Source organism: Pleurodeles waltl, chromosome 2_1, assembly GCF_031143425.1.
Source record: "Pleurodeles waltl isolate 20211129_DDA chromosome 2_1, aPleWal1.hap1.20221129, whole genome shotgun sequence".
NCBI lineage: Eukaryota > Metazoa > Chordata > Amphibia > Caudata > Salamandridae > Pleurodeles > Pleurodeles waltl.
In genome coordinates, this window is record NC_090438.1 from 63011855 (window position 1) to 63038845 (window position 26991).

A 26991-nucleotide genomic window follows, 5' to 3' on the forward strand; every position below is an offset into this window, starting at 1 on the left:
TTCTAACACCAAATCATTTGAGTTTATATGTATGATTCAGTAGTAGATTTGTGGGGGACTGATCTCAAGCGCCTGTGGGGCTGGTACGGAAGAGGAACGCTGTTGAGCAACAACAGAGCAGGTCCATGCAGCAGGTTAACTAAGCATAGTGTTTATTTATACTGTGATCTCTCTTGGTGTCAGATGTACAAATCATTTTCTTTAGGTTGCAAACTGTCCAATTTGTAGAATTGGGCGTTTGCAACCAAAAAAAAGCATTTTTAAATGTACCAAAGCACTATTTATGATTCGGTAACCTCTTACTGAATCACAGATTGGGTTTGCGAGTCGGTATTAGGAAGGGGCATGTTTAGGGTGTTCCTTCCTAACACCGAATCGCCATGGTATGTGTGAATGTTTTGAGACCGAAATGTGGTTGCAAAACATTCACATTTTACTGCCTACTTTGAGTAGATGGTAACCCGTTCACAAATGGGAAGGGGTCCCCTGGGAACCCTTCCCCTTTGGTAATGGTTGTAAAAAGATTTTTTAAGAGCACGCACCGGACCACTGCCTACTCTTAAAAAATGAAAAGAAAACTTCATTTTTCTTTTTGAAATGCATCTTGTTTTCCTTAAAGTAAAACAGGCTGTGTTTTATTAAAAAAAAATGCAAGCACTGACCCCAGCAGGCCACCATACCTGTGATATTTGTGATTCCCAATGGGCCGCAAAGCAAGACTTATCTCATGAATATTAATGAGGTAGGTCGATTTGTGACCTACTTTTAATCGCAGAAAGTGTTAGTCACACTTTTGTACAGGGTGATTATGATTGCCAATAGCAAATCCCAAATATTCACTATCTGGAAATCGCAAAGCTGAACCTACATACATCTGGCTCCAAGTCGTTTTACAATGACGGTGACCATGATGATGACATTACATCGCCCACCACGAGATGTATCTCTAACCAAAGACGGCTTATACTTGCCTAATAGCATCTGACATTTTGCGTGTGGAACATGTGGGGTGGATTCACTGTAGCAAATTACGCCCGCTCCACACATTATAGGATGAAGCCAAATGGCAGAATGAGCAGCAGCTGAACTTTTGAAAATATCAGTGAGAATTTATCTGCCCCAGCAATCTTCTCCAGGTCCAGAAACATGGTTAATTTATAAGAGAGAAATATTTTAACTAGGTGGTTAAGATATATGCTATTCCTCACTCCCAAGATGGGCTCTAGATGTCCTATTACGCCCATGTTGCTGTGATAGGCGATCCAAGCTAGTAAAGGTACATTACAATTTTGTGAAAGACAAATTAAATACCACATGGTCTAAATATAAACCCTTTACTGAGATAAGTTGGTTTTATTCAATACAGACCTGCTTTTTGCACTTAAGAATGCTGCCAGCACTTTTTACGAGTTAAGGGCCAAGAACAATTCCCCAAGTATGAATGTGTGATGCTTTTAATATAAACAATGATTATTTTCCTTAATAGTACTTGTTTATTCATTGCTTTTGTAAGCTTGTAAGGCATTCTGCGCTGCAATAAAGTATGTTGAACTGAAACAAACGTAACTGAACTGATTACAGAAGATATGAACACTGAGCCAGCATTGTTGTCAGCCAGAGGTTCTTCATGTCGACCAGATGCTGGATGTGACTCCTTCAGCCAGGCCTGGCTTCTTAACCACACAATGCATTCATCCTTATGTGTCTAGTTTTACTTTTCAGCTTTGTAAGCCCGAAATTCAAAGTGCTATTAGTAAAAAGACAACCTGGACTAAGGTGTCCTTTGGCTGTTCTATTTTTTTCTTGTTCCTCTTGCTTCCTTCCCCAGTCCCTATCTGCCATCTCTTCCCTCCTTCCCACTTGTTTTTCCCCGATTGGTCCAGCGTGCAGTGTAGTAGTTGGTGACTTCTTTCAGTAAGTTGCACACGTGTGGTGGATACATAACTATGTCTTGATCTACAGAGGAAGGAGTGCCCATAATTACCTCCCCATGGACCGCATTGGATTTTGTAATGTGTGCCCAGTCTCACATGGTACAGTAAACATGCTAGGATTCGTAGGCCCATCTTTATTATGCGAGATGTAAAATAACAACCAGGGCCGGACTTGGAACCAAAAGCAGCTCTTGCAAAAATATTTAAACCAACCCAGCTCTCTGAATGTATGATGGAACAACGAATGCTGGAACCACGCATGCCTAAACAATGCGCTCGGAACACCGACCGCATTGTTACCGCAAATGCCTTTACCACACACTCCCTAATAACGATTTTTGGTTGTAATGGCATACCTAGTAAAGGCATGCGTGGTTCCAGCATGCAATCCCCCGCCTGGCCCAACACCCAGAAGTACTCCACCCCAAAAACTAAAACTACCCCGGCTCCCCATCCCACCCCTAAAACTAAAACAACCTCGACCCCCCACCCCGCCCCTAAAACTACCTGACCCCTCACCCGCACTTAAACCTAAAACTACCCGACCTACCAACCCTAAAACTAAAACTACCCCGACCCCCCACCCTCCCCTAAAAGCTAAAATTACCCTGACTCCCCCACCCCTGCCCCAACATTAAAACTTCCCCGACCCCCAAGCACGCCTGTAATAACTAAAGCTACCCGACCCCCCACCCCTGCGCCTAAAAACTTAAACTACTCCAACCCCCTACCCCGCCCCTAAAACTAAAACAACCCCGACCACCCACCCCTAAAACTAAAACAACCTCGAGCCCCAACCCCACCCCTAAAAAGTAAAGCAACCCCGAACTCCTACCCCCACCCCTAATACAAAAACAACCCCAACCTCCAACCCCACCCCTATATAGTAAAATAACCTCGACCCCCACCCCTAAAATCCCTGCCCCTAAAACTAAAACTACCCTGACCCCACCCCTAAAAACTAAACCAACCCCAAGCCCCCACCCTCACCCCAAAAACTAAAACAACCCTAACCCCCCTACCCCCGCCCCTAAAAACCAACTAACCCCACCCCTAAAAACGACCCCCCAACCCTGCCCCACCACCACTTACCTGAACGCGTTCTCTCCCGATACTGACTCCCTTTTTCTGTGCTTAAACCAAGCATGTGCATTGTTCAGCACATGTGTGGTTAAGGCACAGAAAAACGAAGTTGTTCACGCAAGAGTGGTTCCGCTTGCGTTGTTCAGGACTTTGTTGTTCCGGAGTCGTGCTTCTGAGTGTTTCCCACCTCTCTTCCTTTCCAATTTTTTCTCTCTCTCTCTCTCGCTCCCTCTCCCACTACCCCTTTTTCTCTGTCTCTTGCCCTATCTCCCTTGTAACCTCCTGCTGCCATAAACCTCATGGAGTTGGAGACAAAGGCAACAGCTGTTGACTATCAGAAAATGGTCTTCAAATGCTCCAGCCTCCCAAGGAAATGCCCAATGGGATAAGTGGCCATTCTGGCTTGAGCTACAAGTCCCAACATGCTTAGCAGATGCTTGAATGTTTTGAAGGTTCCAGTCATGAAACGTGTCCCTGTTTTGACATGACCCACTCATGACATGCACGTATGAGCAGAGCACTGTAAAGGTTCAAAGGCAAAGATACAATCAACAAATGATTGTAGGGGTAGCTTGGTTCTGTGAGCAGAAGTGGACCTTTCCTTTATTGTGATGGAGTGTTCTTTAAAGTAATGCACCCTCTGCTGTTTCCTAAAGTGGAACATGGTTGGGGAGATTCTAATGGATACAGGAATGTTGTGGAACTTTTTGAGGAGTCACACGGTAGACAGGGATTATTGGGCTCATGCTGTGACAATCAAAGACTTTTAATACTGGTGACGAGGAGGCTTTACCTTACTGCTGAATCCACAAGTGACCACAGAGTACAATGCTTTAGCACTTGATCCTCACCACTGTGAGGGCAAGTGGTCCAAGGTTTACACAGGGTTGTGATGTTAGGTTAGAGACTCAGAACTCAGCAGACATCAGATAACAATTAATGAATTACTATCCAACTAGTTCTTTCATTTATAAAAGAAAAGCGCTTTATTACTACTTTACACGCAATGTAAATACTGCAGATAATCAAGAGAGGCATTCATCAGTGGTACAAATGTAAAACAGTGGTGCATGCTGTTCACTGTTGTGTGCATGGCATGGCTTAGAGAGCAAGAGAGACAGCAACCTTACCCCAGCCAAGTTGCCTGGTGCGCAAGCAGCATCTCTGGCACTGACATGATGTGAGCAGAGATGGTGTCAGCACCAGACGAGGAGGATACAGTGAGTGAACTCTCAGATTGTCAGCTCTTGTGGCTGGGATCTTCCTTGGACACAAATACAAAGACCCATTGTTGGAAGTGACAATCTTTTGTTTGGTATTCTCCCATATTTTTACCTTGACTGTTTTTGTTGGTCACAGAACTCTGTGCACTTTACTCCTTCTAACCAGTGGTAAAGTGCTTGTACTCCCCCTTTAAGCCTGCAGAAATTTGATAAACACCTGACCGGCACATTTACCTGTAGCCCCCTAGTACATGATACCAGGTGTACAGAGGGACTTCTGCTAACTGTACGAATGGGCTGTAGAGCACCCATCGTGCCATCTACTTCAGTGGTACTGGAAAGCATGTCTGTAGGCCTACCAATGTAGCACGCCTGCTCAGTTTTGAAACTGCAAATGCAACCTGCCTAAATGATCCCCTTTGACAGGCCTAAATCTTACTTTTAAATATCAATAGGTAGTCCTTATTGTCCATAAGGCAGGGTGCTCAGTATTTAAAATTAGGACATGTAAAATTTTAAAGTTAAGCCCGTCCTTACAAGAAAAAGCCCTAAAAGCTATTTTCACTGTAGTAGGGTTGGTTGTTCCAGCAGAAAGCATTGGGATAAGATATTAAGTCCAATAAATATTATCTCTGCCTAGGAAAAAACTGCAAATGTATGTTCTGGACTCTCACAAATATTTATTATATGCTGAATCCATTGGTAAAGACAAATTCGCAATACATATTTTTGAAAGATGAATTTCTGAATGCCTCCTTGGCCCTGCCTGAAGCCTACGGAACCTCAATCCACATTTTGCCCTCTCTCTTCTGCCAGCTAGTGCTTAGCATTTCATTGGGCATGAATGAGGTGTGGAGTTGTTCCCAGGTAAGGGATAAATAGCCTTTCATGTGGGGAGGTGTAGTTGCACCTTTGACACTGTGACCTGTGAGCTGGATCCGAGGGCTTGATTACCTTTAAAGATGCCTATCCTGTCACAAGCAGATGTAGTGAAAACCCAGGTCGGCATCCTTCTTTTGTTTCCCCAGCCAGACGAGCCTTCATCTTAGTAGACTTCTTGTTGACATCTCATTTTCAGATCCTGCTGGAATGTCAAGACCTGCTTGACAGATCTTTTGGGGTTTTTCATACGGCATTTGGGGCCACTTCAGAGGAAGCAAACAGAATACCAAGACAATGCACTTTCTCATTGCTGCAAGCTCAGTTTTGTTCTGCCTGATGTCTCTGGGAATCTGTTGGGATTATAGGGACTGCCTTCAACTGGATTTTAGTGTTAAATGTGGGAGGGCACTAGCATTACCATAGTACATTGTTCACAACCACACACACAGCCCTCAGAGCCCATGTTTAGTGTGACCAAAGTGGGAAGGGTTAGCCCCTGGAACCTTTAGCCCTTTTAATTGTGACTCTGCCTCTCTATGCAGGCATAGAAGAGTACAGTGGCCCAGCCATTTGATGCATTCACTTCCATGTAACCTACGAACTACTGGAGAGCAAAAGTGTGAATTGGGTTAAAAATATAAATGTATGTTAAGTATACAATTTATACCACTGTTTAGTTGTACAATAGACCCTGGACAAGAACCCAGAGGTACGTGTTTGATTGGGATTACAGTGGTACATTAGACTCATCTGACATCGAAGTACGTCCAAGGTCTGAAGATCTAACATTCTGGAGCATAAAATCACTGCATAGCTGCCTGCATGCCCAGAGCAGGTGATATCTGGGGAGAGACTGCCTGCTCGGAGAGGTTGCCTGCTCAGAGCAGGTGATATCTGCGGAGAGGCTGCCTTCTCATTGCAGGTGATATATGGGGAAAGGCTGCCTGCCCAGAGCAGATGATTTGTGGGGAGAGGCTGCCGCCCAAAGCAGGTGATATCTTAGGAGAGGCTTCCTGCTCAGAGCAGGTGATATCTGGGGAAGCATTGTAACAATGAAACAATGGAGAAATATTACTGTTTCATCCGTGTGTATTTAAATAACTCCACAACAGAGATGGTGTAACTTTGGCTACTTTTACGAATGTGAGCCACTGTACTAAATTAATATCTAAAGGTGCAGTATGTGTCATGGATGTCTGTCTGGAGTACCTCACTCATGTATCAGTTTTGGTGCATGGTGGTTGGGATTGGTCTTCAGGGCTGACACATATAACAACTTGGCAAAAACCCACAAGCAATAGCTGAGGTCCTGCTACCTTCTGAGTTTTCACAAATAAGACATCCATTTTGTGTTCCCTCACACTTCCAGATACTTCTCTATGCCCACAAGGACCAGTTTATTACAGCTTCCTTGGGGTCCAACCACCCCCCCCATTTAGCTCTCCCCCTCCAGCACGTGACGTGAGGTAATTGATCTTGAGGTTGTGATGCCATGCATCAGTATGTTAAATGTTACATCAATATGGCTTTTATGTTGACCATTTCTGGCGGTATTTATAATTTTTTTTCAAATTAAATAAACAGCAATAAAGTTTGCTTAAAAAAGAAGGCTTTTATGTTGTAGTATTAGTCCATCACCTTCGCTGTCTTCCTCTTTCAGCCTTCACTATCTTCAACGTGTAAACTGTGTACATATGTTAGGTCGTGTTCTACCAACCAAATCCATGGGAGCAAAATGATGACTAGTTTTCTACACGTTATTTTAGCAACCTAGGCCTTCCGGTGTGCACTTTAACCCAGATATATTTTATACAGCTTTTTTTTTATTATTTTAACATTACCCACATTTGCGGTCTTGTTTTATTTCCTCTATCTAGCTGTTCTTCGCCTAGGTCAGCACTGTGTTCTTTAATAAGACATTTCTTTCTCTCTCTGCTTTTCTAAAGGCTGCAGTAAGATAGGTTTCCGGCAAAAGTGGTACACTTTGTCTCCAATGTTCACAGAAACGTACACACTGTTAAGTGGGGATCCTTTCTTGGAACATCAGATGTTTTATTATAAAAACACTACTTTGACCCATGTACGTTAGAGGGAGATCCCAGCCAGATGACCACGACTGTGTGCTGATTGCTGATTGCTTCACTACAGCTGCTTATGTAGACTACAGGCCTCTTGTTCAGGTATGAGGGATGATGTCTTCCCCGGGGGAACCTGAAAGGCAGAATTAGAGCTTAACATGCTGTGCTCTAACATAGCTTAGGTAGGAACTATCTCTACAAACCTTAGAGACAGCATGGTAGCATTATTCTTGTATTTTACTCTCCTTGTCACAATTTTAATCTTATTGTGCTTCATCGTCCTAGTTATTGCAATTCATGCTTTATTATCTAAGATGCAGTTACTTCAATAAAACCTTATTAAACTATACTCTGCCTCTGATTGCCCTTGCATACGTGAGACTAATGTAACTGAGAGGAACAGATGAGATCTGAGTGACCACGATTCCCCCGAGGGGTCATGTATGTCATGCGCCCGGTTGCCCTAATCATCCCTGTCTTGGGTGGAGATGAGGCACTGCTAGTTAGCGGGAACAAACCCGGATTAGGCCGACTGGCGTCACATGGTGTGAGATCAGACTCAGTCCCCCGCAGTACAGGTGATTCTACCACCCAAATCCAGTAGTCTCATTAGAATAATGAGAACCTACGCGACACCAGCGCGTAATTTGTGCTTGTTGTTTCCGGTGCGGGCACCAGCACTTATTTTTGAGGGCCGGCACTTATTTTTCTGCCTAAAGCATTTACTGAGAATAAAATACACATATGTAAAAGACAGAGTAAGAGAAAACAAAAAAGCTTCACAAAGGGGGAAAGCAGAAAGCTGCAAGAGTGAGCTGAAGGGGCAGGGAGTGGCTTTAAATGGATTGAAGAGGCCCGAGATGGCTTCAGGATTACACCGCCTCAGTATTCCGTGTTCCCACATTTAATTGCAGCTGCCATGTGTTTAAGAGGAGAGCTTTGAGCACTGGCACGTTTTTATTTACAAATTAAGCACATTCAATATGATAGGGTGCACTTTCTCTGTAACAGAGAAAGTGCATCCTATGTGTCAAAGGGCCCCTGCTAGTAATGCCCCTTATCTGTATGTGCCCCATCTTCCATTTGCTTTGTATTATCCGCTCCGCGCCGCAAATTCTGCACTTTGTTGCATCGTAGGTATGGGTTTGTGCTAAACGGATATACACATATAGGCAGGTGAAATATAGGGGATGCTGGGCAGCATTCCTGAGGGGCTCAATTTTATTCTCTGTTTTTTTGTTCTCGGCTCCACTTTCCTCTATTTTCCGGGTTAATTGCCGTAAGATACAAAAATATGGGGCAAAAAAAACGTGAAAATATTCATGAATAAAAACAAAAATAAGTCAGGAATTTTACACCTAACCATTAGGGGCTGGGGAAGCACAACTTTCACCTAATAATTAATAACGAGCTAGGAAATTGTAAAAGAAAGGGAAAATCGTTTGGGGGTCTCCATATAAAATAACTTCCTGAGAAAATGCTGAATTTACCTTGAAAGTTGCAAGCAAAATAATGAGGAGATTTTGTCAAAAAAATAAGCAAAACAATAGGGGTCTGAAGTTAACCACTCTGAGATTAATCGTCAGATATTAATTTCGGAGTTTTTATTGACACTGAAAATTAAAGCCAGAACCGTGTGTCTATCGCTGCTTTCCTAGGTCTGGTGTGAGAGCGCAGTTTTCTGCCAGAGCTCTGCTCACCGCTCTTCAAAGCAGTGGACAGTGGGCCTCAGAGGAGTACAGTACAGTTTTATCTCCAGTAATATGGATCAGACTTTTCTCTCATTTCAACCCCGTGGAATTGACTTACCTTCTTCCATCAGTACAGAATAGTCATTCACTATAGTTATTCACTCACACTTGAAAACTATGAAAGAAACTTGTCATCAGAGACATGAATAGCTTCAAAGTGACCTGAAAGTTCGGCCTTTTACCCTCTCTTCCTCTCACTGGACGCTCACTCCGATGCTGGAGCACCACCAGCTGTTGCACTCAGTGGAATGACCCTGCGCGCTCTCCCCTCCCCTGCATAGAGCAACCTTTCAACCGGATACTGATGAACAGTGCTTCACCCTCACGCTCATTCTATAGAACGTTCCAACCTATTTTGACTCTCTTCCGTACCATGGTGCAGGGTTTGACTCGCACTTCGACAGGGTACAGCCTCTCACCCTCATTTTGGCACTCAGGTGCGGCCTTTCACTCTCGCTTCAACACTGCGGTAGACGTGTCGCTGTCAATAACACTAAGCATTATCTTTTCGCGTTCACTTCGATAATATGGTGCAATCATTTTCTTGCCGCTCCTAAGCTAAGGCGCAGCCTTTCAACCTCACTTAGGAGCAACGACGGCTGCGCACCCTTCAAACTAAGCATGCTTTAATCAAGTTCAAACTTCTCATATACTTTTTTAATTACTTGTTGCAAAGAGTTTAGACGTGCATATGCTTCATGCCCTCAGTAAAAAAGTATGTTTTGTTGTACACATCTTTGTTACCCACAGTCTAATCAGTACAGTCACGCCTGACTGACTGTTCAGGTGTTCACAACAACTCTGCGTTCAGCCAGTGTAAGGCAGGAGCACAGAAGGGGCGCTCGTGCAAAGTGCCTGAGGCAGCGCTCACCGAACACAGCGGTACGCGTCGCATTGGCATGAAAGGTGCGCATCTGCAGGTAGGATTTCACTCGAAAACATATGAGCCCAGTTTAGCAGCAGGTTACACGCGCCTTCAATCACCCTATGTGATCTCTTGTTTTCCTAGAACACTCACATTACAGAGTGCTTAAAACTGGCAAATATTGTAATGTTCCTTTTGCACATACATATGTGGATGCTCAGGGATGCTGCAAGCTAGGCAGCAGGCAATGCAGTGAGATAACCTTTGGCCAGAACTGTCCTTTGGCCAAGTTCAGTTACTGGATGGACTATGGTGACAGATGCCACTAAGGCACCCGGTCTGGAAGTTCAGGCCTGCACAGGAGACAACCACCCAACCCGTGAGCACATCCTCTGGGGGGCCTGCTGCAGGATTCAGACGTGTGACAACAAAAAAGCAGCTGCTGGCTTCCACTCCCCTCATGCACAATGCCATCACTGGTGCAGTGCACGAAGGGGAAAGCCTTTGCAATTGTGTCACCCTTATAAGAACATGACCAGTCACTGTGCGGCTTTAAGATAAAGCCGCACAGTGATTGGTCATGTCCTTTAATCATCCAGCCCCCCTTGCTGCCTTTAAGGGCGGGGCCAGGCCAACCTGACCAGAACCAATCCAGGCTTTGCTCTTAAAGCTGCATGAGAGCAACACAAGGATTGGTTCGGGCAGGCCAACCCAACGCTCCAAAGGAGACCAGTGAATTGTGCTGCCTTCCCTCTGGCTCAGTAATAGAACATGGGTTCAAGGCCCGAAGTGCGAATGTCAGGTTGGCCACAGTCAGAGATTTGTCCAGCTCGACATGCGCACTAGATTTAAGTCGTGCTACCCAAGGCTTTTATTTCGATCAAGGATCAGCCCCGCCCTGCCTTACTGCATCGTCCCTGAACCGACGAACAAATGCAGCAGCCAAGGCTTAATTCTTTGAACACGGGTGGGAACTTTTGCATTATGCTCTTGGGGAGGCTTCCAGTGATGGCAGAGCAGAGGGTCAACGCCATTACGCCCAAAGGGAGAACCTGCCCCCGACAATAAAAATATCTTAAATAAACCATCAAGCATGTATTTAAAGGTTTATTGTTGTTGAAGAAAGGAAGTAACTAGGAGGTCCTGCACCCCTTAACTTTATGAACACCTTAATATTTTTAGCCATCTTGCCACCAAAGTGTAAACATATGAAGAGGCTCTTCAAAATGTAAAAGGTGTATTTAATAAGCATTCAGAAGCTTTTCACCTTAGTACGTCTGATTATATCAGTGCATTGAGAGGTATTAATTTAAAAGTGTTAGTTTTCAAAGATGAATTTAGAAACATTAATTATTTCCCCCACCCTGACAAAAATGCCAATGGTGAACTACGGAAGCGAGTCAATTGCAAGTCAGTTGTTATGTGCACTCTTTGGGTGGCCTGGGTTCATTTTATACATAAACAACGTAATAATTTATTAAATCAAACACAAGAGGTTTTGTACAACACACTTCCTGAAGTCATGTGTTTCCAGGTCCTCTTAAATGTGATTATGAAATAAAAAGAGGGAAAGTGAAATAAAACAGTTGCCTAGGATCACACAATTTGTTAAACCGGGGAAGCTGTTATAAACCCCCGGTTTTCTGGTTTCACATTGTTCAGTTCAGCTACTAGATGCATATGCTTTGCCTACCCTGCACCCATCTTACCACCAATCTCCCTGACCAAGCCATTGGCATCAATGTGGCCTTCGTTAACATGACAAACCCAACTTTTTGGCCCCTGGGAAAATATTTGCTAGTGCCCATTGTCTAAACCGTACTGTTGTCATGAAACATGGCGGCCTCCACAAGCAATGCTGATCTTTCAACCACAGGCTTCTCATGAGGACGCCAGCGAACGTTCTCTAAATTCTCTACCACTACTCAATTATGTTTTGTTTTTTAGCCCTGCGTGCTTATTATCTCGCTAGACCACGTGCCTTTTTTTCTCTCCTGAAATGGTGACTGTGTTTTGCTTGTTGTTGTCACCTTTCTTTAAATGTCTCCCAATGCTGCGGACTGCATCTCTTGCACTTTAGCAAGGATTTTCAGCTGACTTTAGCTCTCAACTCAACTCCAGACCTGTCACCACATGGGCCACTGCCATCACACTGCCTGCCTTTTCCTTAATATTCCACAAATGGAAAGTAAAGACATTTTGCTGTTCAAGCAACGGTCATTTTACTCAGTTGCACATTTAGGGGGTCATTCTGACCCTGGCGGTCTTGGACCGCCAGGGTCACGAATGACGGAAGCACCGCCAACAGGCTGGCGGTGCTTCAAATGGCATTCTGACCGCGGCGGTAAAGCCGCGGTCGCCCTGCCGGGGCCGGCGGTATTCCGACGTTTTTGCCCCGGCTGGGAGAATCCGCCAGGGCAGCGCTGCAAGCAGCGCTGCCCTGGGGATTCTGACCCCCGTACCGCCAGCCTGTTTCTGGCGGTTTTCACCGCCAGGAAGAGGCTGGCGGTAAGGGGTGTCCTGGGGCCCCGGCCAGCTTTTCACTGTCTGCCTAGCAGACAGTGAAAAGCGCGACGGGTGCAACTGCACCCGTCGCACCGCCGCAACACCGCCGGCTCCATTCGGAGCCGGCTCCTGTGTTGCGGCCTCATTCTCGCTGGGCCGGCGGGCGCTAACTTGGTTAGCGCCCGCCGGCCCAGCGGGAATGTTGGAATGGGGACCGCAGAAATTTGGCCGCATGGCGGTTTCCGCCTGGCGGGCGGCAGTAGCCGCCCGCCAGAGTTGGAATCACCCCCTTAAAGTCCACTTCTAAAAAGGATTTAAAATAAAGGAATTAAATGTGTGCATCTCCCGTCGAATCAAGCACGTGATGTTGTCATAGACCAGTGGTAAAGCAATACTGCCAAAGTGATGAGATACTGTTTTCCTCCAGCACCTTTTCATGTTATATTTTATACTTCTATTATAATATTCTTAAGATATTAGCCTTCTTAAGATGCACACAGATGCACAGATGCTGTTTGCTCTGTTTTCATACTAAAGCCAGGCCTATTCCGCTGCCCAGTGCTTATTTGCTTTTGTAGTTTTGTTTGTTGTATTGTTTTATTTCACATACACAATTAGAATAGTTTAGATATAGACTAAGAAATGTATATGTTTTAAAGAATGCAATTCTGTAGTGCAACTTTAGCCCAATTGAGCCTTGGTCTCATCCGCCCACAACCCAATGCTTAGATGCAGTATCTGGACGTGAATCCTTGGTGTCAGTGGCTCAGGTAAGCATGCAGCCATTCAACTTGCAATTGTGCCAATATGACAATTTACAAATGTGAAGAAAAAGTGAAACCGGGTGGACTGTAGCAGAAGTAGGATCGCATCAGCCATTGGCTGCAAGCGGACCCGAAAGCCACCCACAGTGGATCCCACTGTGTTTTTGGAGTCCGGCCCATGATCACAGAGAAGCTTAGAAGACAGGCAAGTGAAACCAGTGGGCTCCACAGTGCACAGTGGAATCTCAGGCAAAGCCCTGGAAGATGAACATAGACACTATGGAGAGCCAGCAAAGGAAACTGGGGACAGATAGCCCAGGTTGCACCATGCAGCAGTCACACAACAGCAGGGCAGTCTACTAGGGAACTTGGAAGTTTGACTAGTAACTTTTCTAATTATTAAACATTGCAAGCTTACATAATTGAACATATCAGAACTATCCAATAACCAGCTATGTCTAGCAATCATTGACTATATCCTTCCCTTTGACCCTGCTCAGTTCACTGGTGCCTTTTCGGCTAGTCTTGTGCTGCCTTTTTGGCTAGGTTTGCGCTATACAAATACCGCATACGTGTTGTGACTCTGACAGCAACTTAACCTTACACCTGAATCCACAGTTACCTTAACCAGGATTTTAAAAAGTGTGGAAACCAACTGATGGTAACTTTGTTGAAACACATGTTGTACCTAACTGAAATATGGATATTTCATGTTTGCGTTTAAAGTGCCATGCTTTAAGGCCCTAATGTCGAAATCAATGGCCAGCTACAGTGTAGAAAAGACTCTGATGGAATGCAGTCATCGTTAAGCCCAAAAAGTCACTTGCAGGTGTAAAACTTCCTCACACCTCTGGATAAAGGACTTCCTTGGCTTTAGACCTGGAAACTGAGAATAAGGATGGTGCTGTGGTTGTTCTTGGGGACACTCTGGAACTGCCCACCCAGACTTCACTGCTCCTCAAAGTCGCTGCAGAGCGATTGCCTTGTTGCACCAGAAGCATGACCGCTATAAGCTGCCATTGTAACCGGTGGAAGAGTGGTGGAACGTGTCCTTACCTCCTTGGGTGAGATTCCCTCAGCTGCTACTTCACTACAACAGTTACTGAAGTGACCCCGTGAGACTTTACGCTGTGGTTCTAGTGGTGGATTGCACCCCCTGAGCTTCCTCATCCCACCGGGTTCTTCTAGATAGTATTCCTCTGACTGCTGCTGCAATGCTGCAATGCTGTCATGACCAAGAACTCAGAGTATCCCAAGTACACCTAGGTATGGGGGTTTAAGACACTTATACCCACTAACCCTAGGTACAAACAAAGAGAGGAAGGATGAAACTCCCCAACACTCTCTACACCTGCGTCGTCATACCACTTCCATTCTGCACCAGAAGATCTCCCCATGGACTCTTACGGTCTGATTTAGATTTCGGCGGATAGCTTACTCTGCCTCAATAGTAAGAGGTAGCCCGTCTGCCGAAATAAAAATCCCATAGGACATAATGGGATTTATATTTCGTCCGATGTGCTATCCGTCAACATTGTGACGGAGTAAACTAGCTGCCAAAATCTAAATAGGCCCTTAATTCCTGGTGTCTAGAGGAAGAACAGATTACTACTCTTTAGCGTCACCCCTTTGGTGGTACTTGAAAGGGTTTTGCCCTACAATTGTCACTCGCTGAGTTTTAAAAGAAAGCTCCAGTTAGCCTGTCTCAACTAGGGGCAGCATTCATGGGCAGTTTTTGAGGTGCCAGCTGGTACCCAGGACGCCTACATCCTAACCTCCCATTGTGAATTATGGTCAGAGGCTAGGGATGATGGGGGCTACTCCATGACTATTTCTTGAACATTAAAAGCTTTTGTGTCCCATTCCAATCATTACAGCCAACAGCTAAGTTAAAGAGCTTCGTGGACATTACTTTGCATATCCTTAGGTTAACTAACAGTTTGTGAATACTTACTTTAGACTGACAATGGAGTTTGCAAGATGAAGGATGACTGCCATGCACAACCCCACTCCCCTCTTTGTTCCTTGTGAAACCATAATCAAGTACTCCTATGGCTTTAGTTTTAATATTCCCTTACACCCACATATAACAATGTGCACTGAAATATTATCTAATCAAATATAGATGTCTTTTCATATTAATTTGAAATGCCTTTTACTTCAATATGCTTGTTGAGTTTCATGACATTTTGTTTGAGGTAGTACATTTGCACATTTCCTGCATCTCGTAGGAAAGCATAGACTGGCTTTCAATATTGGCAAGCAGAAGTGTGATTTTGAAAAATTAGGAGTCAGCAGTGCGTTCCTGCATTGCATCTCAGTTTCAAGGGTGTCTCATATTTTCTCAGTGAGACGATCCTACCATCTTCTCATTAGAAATGTTTAGCGGAAAGTATCAAGTTTCTGTGACATGTTTAAGCTTCAAAGTATTGCAGTGAGGGAAAAGGATTTGAATGCTCTTTAGCACTACAAGCTACAACATGCCATTTTTAGTGAGCACAGTGCTTGGTTTAGATGACAATTGTATCGTTGATTATTTCTCAGCTGCTCGCTATTTTTGTATGAAATATGTTAGTACTTTGTCTTCCTGACGTGTTCCGTTTTATTTTAAGACCCCTTTGCTGGTGCGTGACATACCTGTGCTACTTCAGACGCCACCTTTTAAGAGGGAGACTATGCTACAATCTAATTCTTTGACACTTTGAACTTTTGAGATGCTCTGGCACTGATTGGGAGTGGGTATCTGTCTACATTCTCACATTTGGGATTGTAAGTTGGATCCTCTTGATTTTTGATGAGACTTGCTGGCTGTCCACTCCTCCTGATTAAGGCTGTGCATCAAGACCTTGTTGAAGCAGTTCTGGTCTGCCCTTCTGCTATTGACCTTGTTCTGTGAAGAGGACCTCAGCCAGACCTAGACAAATCAAGATGCCCCGGGCACCTTGAAGCCCTCTCTGCCCCTCAACATGAGACTAGAAGTAGGTGGCTGAAGAATCATCATCAACAACTGCAGGTGTTAACAAGCATTGGCTATGGCTCTCAAGCCCCTGATCAGAGGGAGAGGTAGAAATTGACCAGTGAGATGGTAATTGTTAGACCTGACAGCCTTAGGGTGGTCACCCCTAACTTTTTGCCTGCCTCCCTCCACTTTTTGGACACTGTTTTTGCTGGCTTTTAGACTCTGCGCACTTTACCACTGCTAACCAGTGCTAAAGTGCATATGCTCTCTCCCTTAAAACATGGTAACCTTGAATCATACCTGATTGGACTATTAATTTACTTATAAGTCCCTAGTAATGTGCTCTCTATGTGCATAGGGCCGGTAGATTAAATGCTACTAGTGGGCCTGCAGCACTGGTTGTGCCACCCACTTAAGTAGCCCCTTTTCCTTGTCTCAGGCCTGCCATTGCAAGGCCTGTGTGTGCAGTTTCACTGTCACCTCGACTTGGCATTTAAAAGTACTTGCCAAGCCTAAACCTCCCCTTTCTCCAAATATAAGTCACCTCTAATGTGTGCCCTAGGTAACCCCTAGAGCAGGGTGCTGTGTGGGTGAAAGGCAGGACATGTACCTGTGTAGTTTACATGTCCTGGTAGTGTAAAACTCTTAAATTCGTTTTTGCACTACTGTGAGGCCTGCTCCCTTCATAGGCTAACATTGGGGCTGCCCTCATACAGTATTGAATTGGTAGCTGCTGATCTGAAAGGAGTAGGAAGGTCATATTTAGTATGGCCAGAATGGTAATATAAAATCCTGCTGACTGGCGAAGTTGGATTTAATATTACTATTCTAGAAATGCCACTTTTAGAAAGTGAGCATTTCTTTGCACTTAAATCTTTCTGTGCCTTACAATCCACGTCTGGCTGGGCTTAGTTGACAGCTCCTTGTGCATTCACTCAGACACACCCCAAACACAGGGTACTCAGCCTCACTTGCATACATCTGCATTTTGAATGGGTCTTCCTGGGCTGGGAGTGTGGAGGGCCTGCTCTCACACAAAGGACTGCCACACCCCCTACTGGGACCCTGGCAGACAGGATTGAACTGAAAGGGGACCTGGTGCACTTCTTAGCCACTCTTTGAAGTCTCCCCCACTTCAAAGGCACATTTGGGTATAAAACAGGGCCTCTGCCCTACCTCATCAGACACTTGCTGGAGAAGAAACCTGAACCAGAAACTACATCCTGCCAAGAAGAACTGCCTGGCTGCTCAAAGGACTCACCTGTCTGCTTTCTACAAAGGACTGCTGCCTTGCTGTTGGCCTGCTGCCTTGCTGAACTCTTGTCTGGCTGTGAAAGTGCTCTCCAAGGGCTTGGATAGAGCTTGCCTCCTGTTCCCTGAAGTCTCAGGACCAAAAAGACTTCTCTTTTTCACTTGGACGCTCCGTGCGCCGAAATTTTCGACGCACAGCTTGTTGCGCGGTGAGAAAAACGCCGCACACTGACGCTGATCGACGCAACGCCTTTGGGACGACCGGAACTTCGACGCACGGCTTTGCAAGGACAACGCCGCCCGACCTCCAGAGGAGAAATCGACGCAACGCCTGCCGTGAGATCGTAATTTCGACGCGCAGCCCCGCAGAACGACGCGCAGCCGGAAAACAAGCAGGAAAATCCACGCACAGACCCAGGACATCTGGTAATCCCCGCGATCCACAGAAAGAGACTGTCCGCGCGCCGGAAAACGACGCACGACTTCCCTGCGTGAAAAATAACGACGCAAGTCTGTGTGTGCTGGGGAGAAATCGACGCACACACCCTTTTTTCCACGTATCTCTTCTTCTGTGGCCCTCTGAGGAGATTTTCCACTCCAAACCAGGTACTTTGTGCTTGAAAGAGACTTTGTTTGCTTTTTAAAGACTTAAGACACTTTGTATCACTTTTCAGTGATATCTCTACAAATTCACATTGCAACTTTATTCGTTTTGACCTACAATTATCCTGATAAATATTCTATATTTTTCTAAACACTGTGTGGTGTATTTTTGTGGTGCTATATGTTGGTATTGTATGATTTATTGCACAAATACTTTACACATTGCCTTCTAAGTTAAACCTGACTGCTCGTGCCAAGCTACCAGAGGGTGGGCACAGGATAATCTTGGATTTTGTGTGACTTACCCTGACTAGAGTGAGGGCTTTTGCTTGGACAGGGGGTAACCTGACTGCCAACCACAAACCCCATTTCTAACAGTAATCCTTCTACAGTGAGGCATAGGTGCCAGTTATGACTGTGTTTCTGCAACACTGGTGCACAAAGCACAGTAGTGAGGTGACTGCAAGGATATAATCAGAGAGGAGGGCAAATGTGTGGCATGCCCTGCATACTACTGTACAGGTGATACATGATGAAACGCCCCTGCAGAGACATCCCCCCACCCATTATGGTAAACTATGCATTGCAGTAGTATATAATTAATTGAACAGTGGTGGTGTAGGTGTGATGCCTTCCTGAGGCATCGGATGCAAAGGAACAGTGAAGATGAGTGGAAGCAAAGAGTTATATTTTGAGGCTTAAATCCCAAAAATGCTGGTAAGTATTATAACAACCAAATCAGCCTCCTCTACCAACCTGTGATCTTGGTTTATGGTACTGATCTAAAGTGTTGAAGTTCTTAACCAACCATTAGATATAGCAACATGGTAAAATACTTTGTTGTGAACTAAGCTCCAAAGACCATACATATGCTTCCACAGCAGTTTACGAGGACCTAAATACCTTTATCTTGAGGGATCTGGACAACTGGCAGCCATCAAGCAATTAACCTCCTCACCAAGTCCTAACTATGTCTTGATACATTTAGTTTTTAGGAAGCAGTCTTCCATCTCAGCACACTCCCAAGGAAGACGTCAACAGAAGCACCAACTCAGTAAAACAATCATTGGCAAACCCAATAGGTCTCACTTTAAAGTGCTAACACATGTAAGCAACATGTATTCACAAATAATAGTTGCACATCTTCATGCACACTGCATGCACACTGTTTAGCACATTAAAATCAGCCCTATTGGCTTTGAAAATTCTGAGAAAAAGTGGCAAAAATGTTTGCTTTGTGTGTAGAATGGATGCAAGAGGTCATGATTTGAATGTGAAAGCCTGATAATTGAGGGCACTTTTCAAATGTAAAGTAGTCCCTCTCGCATTCCATTGAAAACTCTTCATAGAACATTGAATGATACAACAGCCAATAGGCTGAGAAAAAAGAGAACTACCAATGTGGGTGGAGCCAAAGCCTCACTATGTACAGTTTCCAGAAACAGTCACACTGTGAAGCAAGATCTAAAATGGTGACTCCTCCCCCCTGGAACGCACAAAGCAGTGCTCACCCAGTAACTGCCTCAACAAGATCAGTGCTGGTTTATTGCACAGAAGCAGTGATCTCTCCGTGCTTCTGTGGATTTCTCCTATTTTTTCCTAGGTTCATATTATCTTTTCCTATTTATCTTTTTTTTCTCTCTCCCTTCCTGATAGTTTCCGCTCTGTTAACGTGTTTCTCGCATCTTGTCGGGCCCTGTACTTTCACTCCTGCTTTCAATTCCAAGTGACAACAATTTTATGAGGTTGACAGACCAAACTACTTCTGTCACCAGCACTGGCGTCCCCTCTGTCCCCCTTGCCTGTCTTCACCTACGCACACACACTTTTGTTCATCTTTCATCAAAAAAGAAAGCCCTGGGGATAGGAAATTGAGTGCAGCAGGCTCTTTGTCACATCACACAGGCTCTTCATCTGCTGAGAGAGCGGACACCTCCTGCTGTTATGAAACTCCAGTATAACTTGCAGGGAAAAAGGAAAAGACAAGAGGCTAAAAGTGCAAAGGGCCCGGTAAGAAAGGATGCTCATGTCCGAAAGGCTCTGAGCATTCTGAGGGATTTTACACAACGCACCACTTAATGCTAAAAGTTAGGGAACTCCTGCACTGTGCCTGCTTGAGGGATATATACCTTGGAGTTATGTCAACTGGATTTTTTGTTTTAGTTTAAAAATGCTTTATTAAAGAGTAGCAACATTTACAGGCATGTGAATAAAACATGGAAACTATAGAATGCACTAGAATATAGTAAGTGAAATTAGCATTGTTACCTAACAAAGATTAAAGACTAATATCAAAGATAACTTTTAATAGTATGCAGACTGTACATTGACATATATTCTAGTGACAATAACATAGTATAATCCTGATTTTTATAATGAGGTGGAGATGGAGGAAAGAAGAAAAGGGAAAAGTAGCCTATTAGGGGGGAAAAGGGGTAAAAGGGTACTAATGTATCCTATTGATGATCTATAACAGAAGCAGAAGTCACCATTGATTTTCAGAGTAACTGATGAGGCTGAGAAAGAAGGGAGGAAAGTGGCAGCTGCAGTGAACCACACTTGATTAGTTGTTGTTTAGAAGTAACTTTAGCACAGTCTAATCTGTGATGGTTACTGAACATATTCCACCCTTTAATACACGTAACTTCCTGAGCATTCTTCCAGCTGGATGTGTTGACCTCTAAAGCAATTGCTATTGATATTGATCAACAAACCTCCCAATCATGACAGAGTTATTCCATATATTATAGGAACCACCCAGAAAAATGTGTATTTTATCGACTGGAGAGGAGATGCAGCAAATGTTGTTAAGGGGGACCCATACTTGTGACCAAAAGCGACTAATTCAAGAACAATCAAAACACAAATGGACAGGATCATTATTCTCTCCTTTACAACTCCAGCATTGATTATCCTTAGAGAGTTCTTACTTGTATAAGGAGCAAGGGGTGAGATATAGCCTGTTATAAAAGTAAATGTCTGAGATGTACTGGAAGAGTGACAAGTGGGGTGTATTTTAGCCCAAGGTTTGTGCCTTGACTATACGGATATGGATTGTTGGAGATCAGCTTCCCATTGAGTTCTAGATTTGTTTTTAGTCTTTCTGAGGAATTAGTGAGGGTGATTATTGATATTGTTATATATATTAAGTGGTAAAGAACAATATTTGGGAGGTTGTGAAATGCGTCCCAAATAATGGAAAGGGAAAGGGAAAGGATTGTAAATAGAGGTTTCTAGCTGTTGCCACAAAGTGGAGATTAAATCTGGATTTTCATGTACAGAGGTCCAAATTTTTGGGAGCTTATAAGCAGAGTGATAATTATTAAAACTGGGAAAATGCACTCTGCCAAGGGCTTTAGGCTGTTGAAATTTAAACAAGGAAATACATGCTTTCTTGTTTTTCATGGAGATATTTAAAAATGGAAAAAAGGACTGATGGAGCTTCACCGGTAACATGGATAGGTATAAACTCCTTAGAGGCAGCATCATTATCCTAATGGATGTCTAATCAACCCCACCATGATAACAAATAGTGGTGGCCATTGTTCTGAGAGAATGTGTATTTTTTGTCTATTTGTCAACAAATTGTTCCATATAGTTTCCTATAAAGAAGAGGAGTATCTAATTACAAAGAAGTTGATAGAAGTATGACACCAAGTGAAACCCGAATCTGTAAACATTCCTTTAAGACAGTATGCGTTGAGGGGGAGTAGTTCTGATTTATCAGTGTTCAATTTATAACCTGATCATTGAATAATTCTTTAATAGGGTTAAAAATTCTGAAATACTTTTTGCATGATCGGAAAAAAAAGGACATCATCTGAATAAACAGTAAATCTGACCTCAATGTCTTTATGTTTAAAGCCAGAGAAAGTACTTGATCAGCATATCTTTTTTCCAAAAACGCGTCAAAAGAAAGGATGGACAATAAAGGGGAAAGAGAACATCCCTGTCAAGTGCCTCTATGTAGAAGAAAATAAGAGGATTGATGTCCAGTAAGATAAATAGAAGAGGTAGGGTGGAGTACAGCAGACCTATGTACTTTAAAATAGCCAACCTGAAACCATACCATTTCAAAGCTCAAAACATAAAATCCCAATTCATAACTAAATGCTTTTTCCGCATCTGTGTATAATATTTAAAAAAGGTTCTGGAGTTATCGGTAATATGTCATCCTTTGACAAAGCCAGAGTGCTCCATACCAATAAGGTCTGGGATTATACTGTTAATATGTAAAGCCAGCAATTTTGCAAAGATCTAAGAGTCCCCATTAGTTAGTGAAACTGGTTGATAATTCGCCCACAAGGTTAAATCATTGGCTTTTCTGAGACTCAAACAAAGCATAGCCTTGAGGAAGGATCTCAGTGCTTTCTTAATGGAGAGAAAATGTTGAAATGGTAAGAGAAGTTTGGCAATAAGTAGTTTAGAGAATTTGGAGTACAATTCCACAGAAAACCCATCCGGGCTTAGAACTTTATCTTTAGTTAATTTTGATAAAGCAGAAAGGAGCTCAGCTACTGAACGATCCCTGTCCAGAGGGGAAAAACAATGTGTTTATCACACTTTCTAGGAACAGAGGCAAAAAAATACCAAGGCTTCAGAGATTTCAGAACTATAAAGATTAATGAAGAATTCATGGAAACATTTTAAAACTTATAGGTTAATATAATGACTTGTTCCATTTATATCTTTATTGACATTAGTTCTATAATTCTTATTTTTTTATTTTTAAGTAATTGGCTAAGAGTCTACCAACTTTGTTATAACCCCATATTACTTGGCATTTACTTTTAAGAGACAACTTTTCCATGCTTAATAGATTTTTTTAAATTGAAATTTAGCAGTAATTTGATGTGTTAATGTGTCTTTACTGTCAGAAGTGAAGTTCTTGTGTTGTAACACTATAATTTTTTTCTTTGTTGGGGGGTATTCTTTTTATGCACGTTTCTTTTTAAAAGGTGACATAATCAATGATGAAACCTCTAGGTGCTGCCTTATAAGAGTCCCAGACATAATTCATTTGAACTTCTTCAGTTATATTAAGAGCAAATAATTCACTGGATAATTGCTCAGGTTTTTCTACAAATGTACTATTTTGAAATAAGTATTTGTTAAATCTCCATCTATTGGTTGTTGTATATTGTGGTAGTAAGTCTATGTCCATGATGTGAAGAGCGTGATTGGAAATGATGATGGAGCCAATTTCAACCTGTGAGCCCGTAGGTTGATTGGAGGATGGGTGAATAGAAAGTAATCTCCATTCCATCAGGGTGAAGAAACCTCCAAACATCGGTAAGTCCCCTAGAATTAAATGTTGTGGTAAAGGAATATTGTATTTTGTTAGGGACATATTCCTATGTGGAGCAACAATTTATTAAAGGGTCCACAAGTTTTTAGCAGTCCCCACCAACAATAAAATTACCTTGAGAAAATGTTTGGAGCAAAGTGGAGGAATGGTCCCAAATTGAAACTGCACTCCAATGGGACTGTAAATTTTAAATATGGAGACAGGCACATTGTTCATATTAAGGGTCAAATGTAGGTTTCTGTGATCCTCATCTTTATCAACTGTTAATGTCATCCAGGGGTAAGGATTAATAAAAAAAGATCATAACACCATTTTTATGAACAATGACAGGAGAACAGAATACATTACCCACACATTGTTTTTGTAAGGAATTCATATCATCATATACAAGGTGAATTTCCCTTAATAAAACAATGTGACATTTCAGCCAAGTTGAATAAGTCAAAATTCTTTGCAGAATAAGAGAATATTAGGCCAGTGACTAAAATACAGAAAAAATCATCCAATAAAAATTGTAAAGTAATGCATACAAATACCAAATTAATGAACTTGAGAGGGAGTAGCCAGGGCACACCGAAGAAGAAAAGGGAATAAGGCAGAGGAGGAAAAAAACAAGGAGAGTAGGGAGGGAAAGGAGGAACATCGGGGGGACCATCAAACTCCCCAATGGTATTTAAAAGGTAGGTGGTAGAAAGAACAAAGGCTTTAACCATGAAGGAAAACACAGTGAAAGAGAAAGTGGCAGAGGGCAGGAACAGAAACCAGCCAGGATCCCGTCCGCCCAGACCTTGGTAAGTAACCATAAGAGTAGGAAATAATGCAAAGAAGACAAACTATTGAATAATAAGGGGTGACAGAGAGTAAGGGAGAAGAGAGGGCACCAAGAACAAAACAATAAACATAACAATCTAAAGAGGGCTTGAACATTTAACAGAACAACAATTGAGTACATACACGAAGGTGGCTGGAAAAATATGGAATGGACAAGACATGGGATCACAGGACACAGCTAGCAAGGATCTGTAACATATAGGAAAACTGCGAAGGAGAGGCCTTACATCATCAGAAATAAAAAAAAACACAAACAGACAAGTTAATATCAAGGAAAATATATAAACTCAATACATTAATGTGATGTAGTTCACGGTTTTCCAAGATCAATTGCCTCTCCTTTATGCAAGTAAACACATTTTTCCAAGTCTTTAAGGTTTTCAAAAGTGTTGGACCTGTCCTTGTATGCAACTTTGAAGAGGCAAGGATGTATAAGGCTGTATTAAGCATCCATAGATCAAGAAATTCCTTCCTTCTGAGAGCAGTTAGGTGAGCTACAGCCCGGTCATTGAAATTACTCTGACCAGACCACATCATTTGCTTGTTTTGTTTCAAGGCTGAGAGCACTGTCATTAGAGCGGAATACTGCAAAAAGGAAAATGCAACAATACCTCGCAGGCAAGCAGCAGAGAACTCAAATGGTGGTCCACCTCGGTGTTCCCTTTGAATACTGAGGATGGAGCAATACTTTAGCTGGATCCTTTGTTACCCACTTTTGACATTTCCATTTCCAGATTGTTCCTTTCTGGGTGCAGTAGAGGAGATGGAAGAGGTAAAGTACTTAGATGTAGAAGGTATTTGAAGATCCACAGTAGACAATGAAGGCACTGAACATGATAGTACAGTACGAAGCAGTTGAAATGTAATATTGAAGAGCATCTGTCGAGAACCAGTGGGGAAAAATGCAGAGAGGCGGAACGTGTGATTTCCGGTGAAGAGTAATGAATAGGACACTAATACTCAGGTGATTAAGTTAGGAGAATGAAAATAAGGAAGAATGTCTCCAAAAAAAGCCTGTTACTGGTTTTAAATGAAAAGACTGTAAATCATAGGAACAGTTAGTTGTATGGACAAAATAAATATTAATCCTCAGTGCCTTCCTCTCCCCATGTCAAATCGTGTATAATATAGTGCGGTGTTCCATGGCTGCCGTGTTAGGAAGAATTACCAGAAAATGGCAGCCGCAACAGCTTGGCATGAGGAGTGGCGTCATGCGTTCATAAGTATTGAAGACCACAAAAAGGTCTGTAAACTTACCATGCAGCTCCCCCAACCGTTCCAAGACCGTTGCATGCCATCTGTGGGGGAAGTATAGGTTGTAAACCCGCCAAACATTATCCCCAAGCTCCGGGCCTGATGGGAGACTCAGGGACTCATTATGAGTTTACCGGGTGGCGGAGTCCGCCCACCAAATTCTTTGGGTCAGAAGACCGCCACTCCGGTTTTCCACCCACTGGCCCTATTATGAGTTTCCTGCTGGGCCAGCAGGCGGAAACGTTGTGGTGCGTCGGGTGTGACAGGACCCGTTGTGCTTTTCACTGCCTGCAAATCAGGCAGTGAAAAGCGCGACAGGGCTGTCCATGGGGGCCCCTGCACTGCCCATGCCATGACATGGGCAGTGCAGGGGCCCCCATCTCTGCCAGTCTTTGCGTGGTGGTGGAACCGCCATGCAAAATCTGGCGGACACAGGAGTCGTAATCCCCGGATTAAGACCGCCGGCACCTCCAGGCCGTCGGGTGGACTAAAAGTGGCCAGCGGTCTGACTGTGGCGCTTTCACCACAGTCGTAATGTGGAGGTCCGACCACCACTTTGGAGGCGGTCCAACCGCGACCGTGAGTGTGGCTGTCTTTAGACCCCCACACTCGTAATGAGGGCCTCAGTGTCTGGTGGCCATTTTGTTGCGCTCCACTGTGTGCTCTCTGTCAATTGGAGTTTGAATCTGAACTCATTGCTACTATGTTTTGTGAAGCTTAATGGTGCACATCTCTTTACCTAACTTTAAGATGATTGACTCTAGCTCTTTTTGACATCTTCTACCAAGAGCAGGCACCTTTATGGCTTGCAAGTTACTTATGTTCATTTGTATTTCCAGTGCTTGTAAGATGCAATTCCCAGCAGGACCAATGGTGTACCTAGGTTGCCATGGGCCCTAGTGCAAGCAAAGTTCCTGTGCCCCTTTGCTAGGGTGACATCTCAGTCTGTCAGCTGCCCCCACACTCCTCAACATCCTTCAACATAGTCTGCATCTGCCAAATCTTAACTCGCTGCCGTTCTCATACACACACTACTGTATTTCCGCTCACTGCACTTCATTTCTGCAAGTCAAAGCCATAGCCCTAAAAAGCATTATCAAAGCCAATAGGTTTGCTCCTTGTAAAGTGCATGCACACAAAGACACAACATGCATTGACCCCACACTAACACTGTTGCCCTCACATAGGCACATCACTCATGCTGCACTCACACAGGCATATGCCTTACTCTTCAGTCAGGCAGGCACAATGTTCAATCTGTAGACCAATTATACAGCACTTAGACAAGACAATGTTATTCCTCCATTTATACAGGCACATCCCTCACAATGCATTCACAAAACATGGGGTCAGTTCTGCACTCACACAAGCACACTGCTCACACACAGGTTCACCGCTCACTAGGAAGGAGCAGAGTTGGCTTGCCTTCCAAAAACAAGATGATGGTTTTCCTTATAGTGCAAGCATATGCTAAAATAAATAAATACATAAATAAATAAATAACTAGGAAAACATATTTCAGCTAAATGTAGAGAGCATGTGCTTCAAACAAAAAATTAAAAAGTAAAGCTCCACACTGATCTGCCATCTTGGAAAAATAAAACATGATAGAGAATGCAGACTACTGTTTCAAGATGGTAGCATAGTTTTGAAGCTTAGAACAGTGATGCCTGGTGCTCTGCATCAGAATGTTGTGGTCT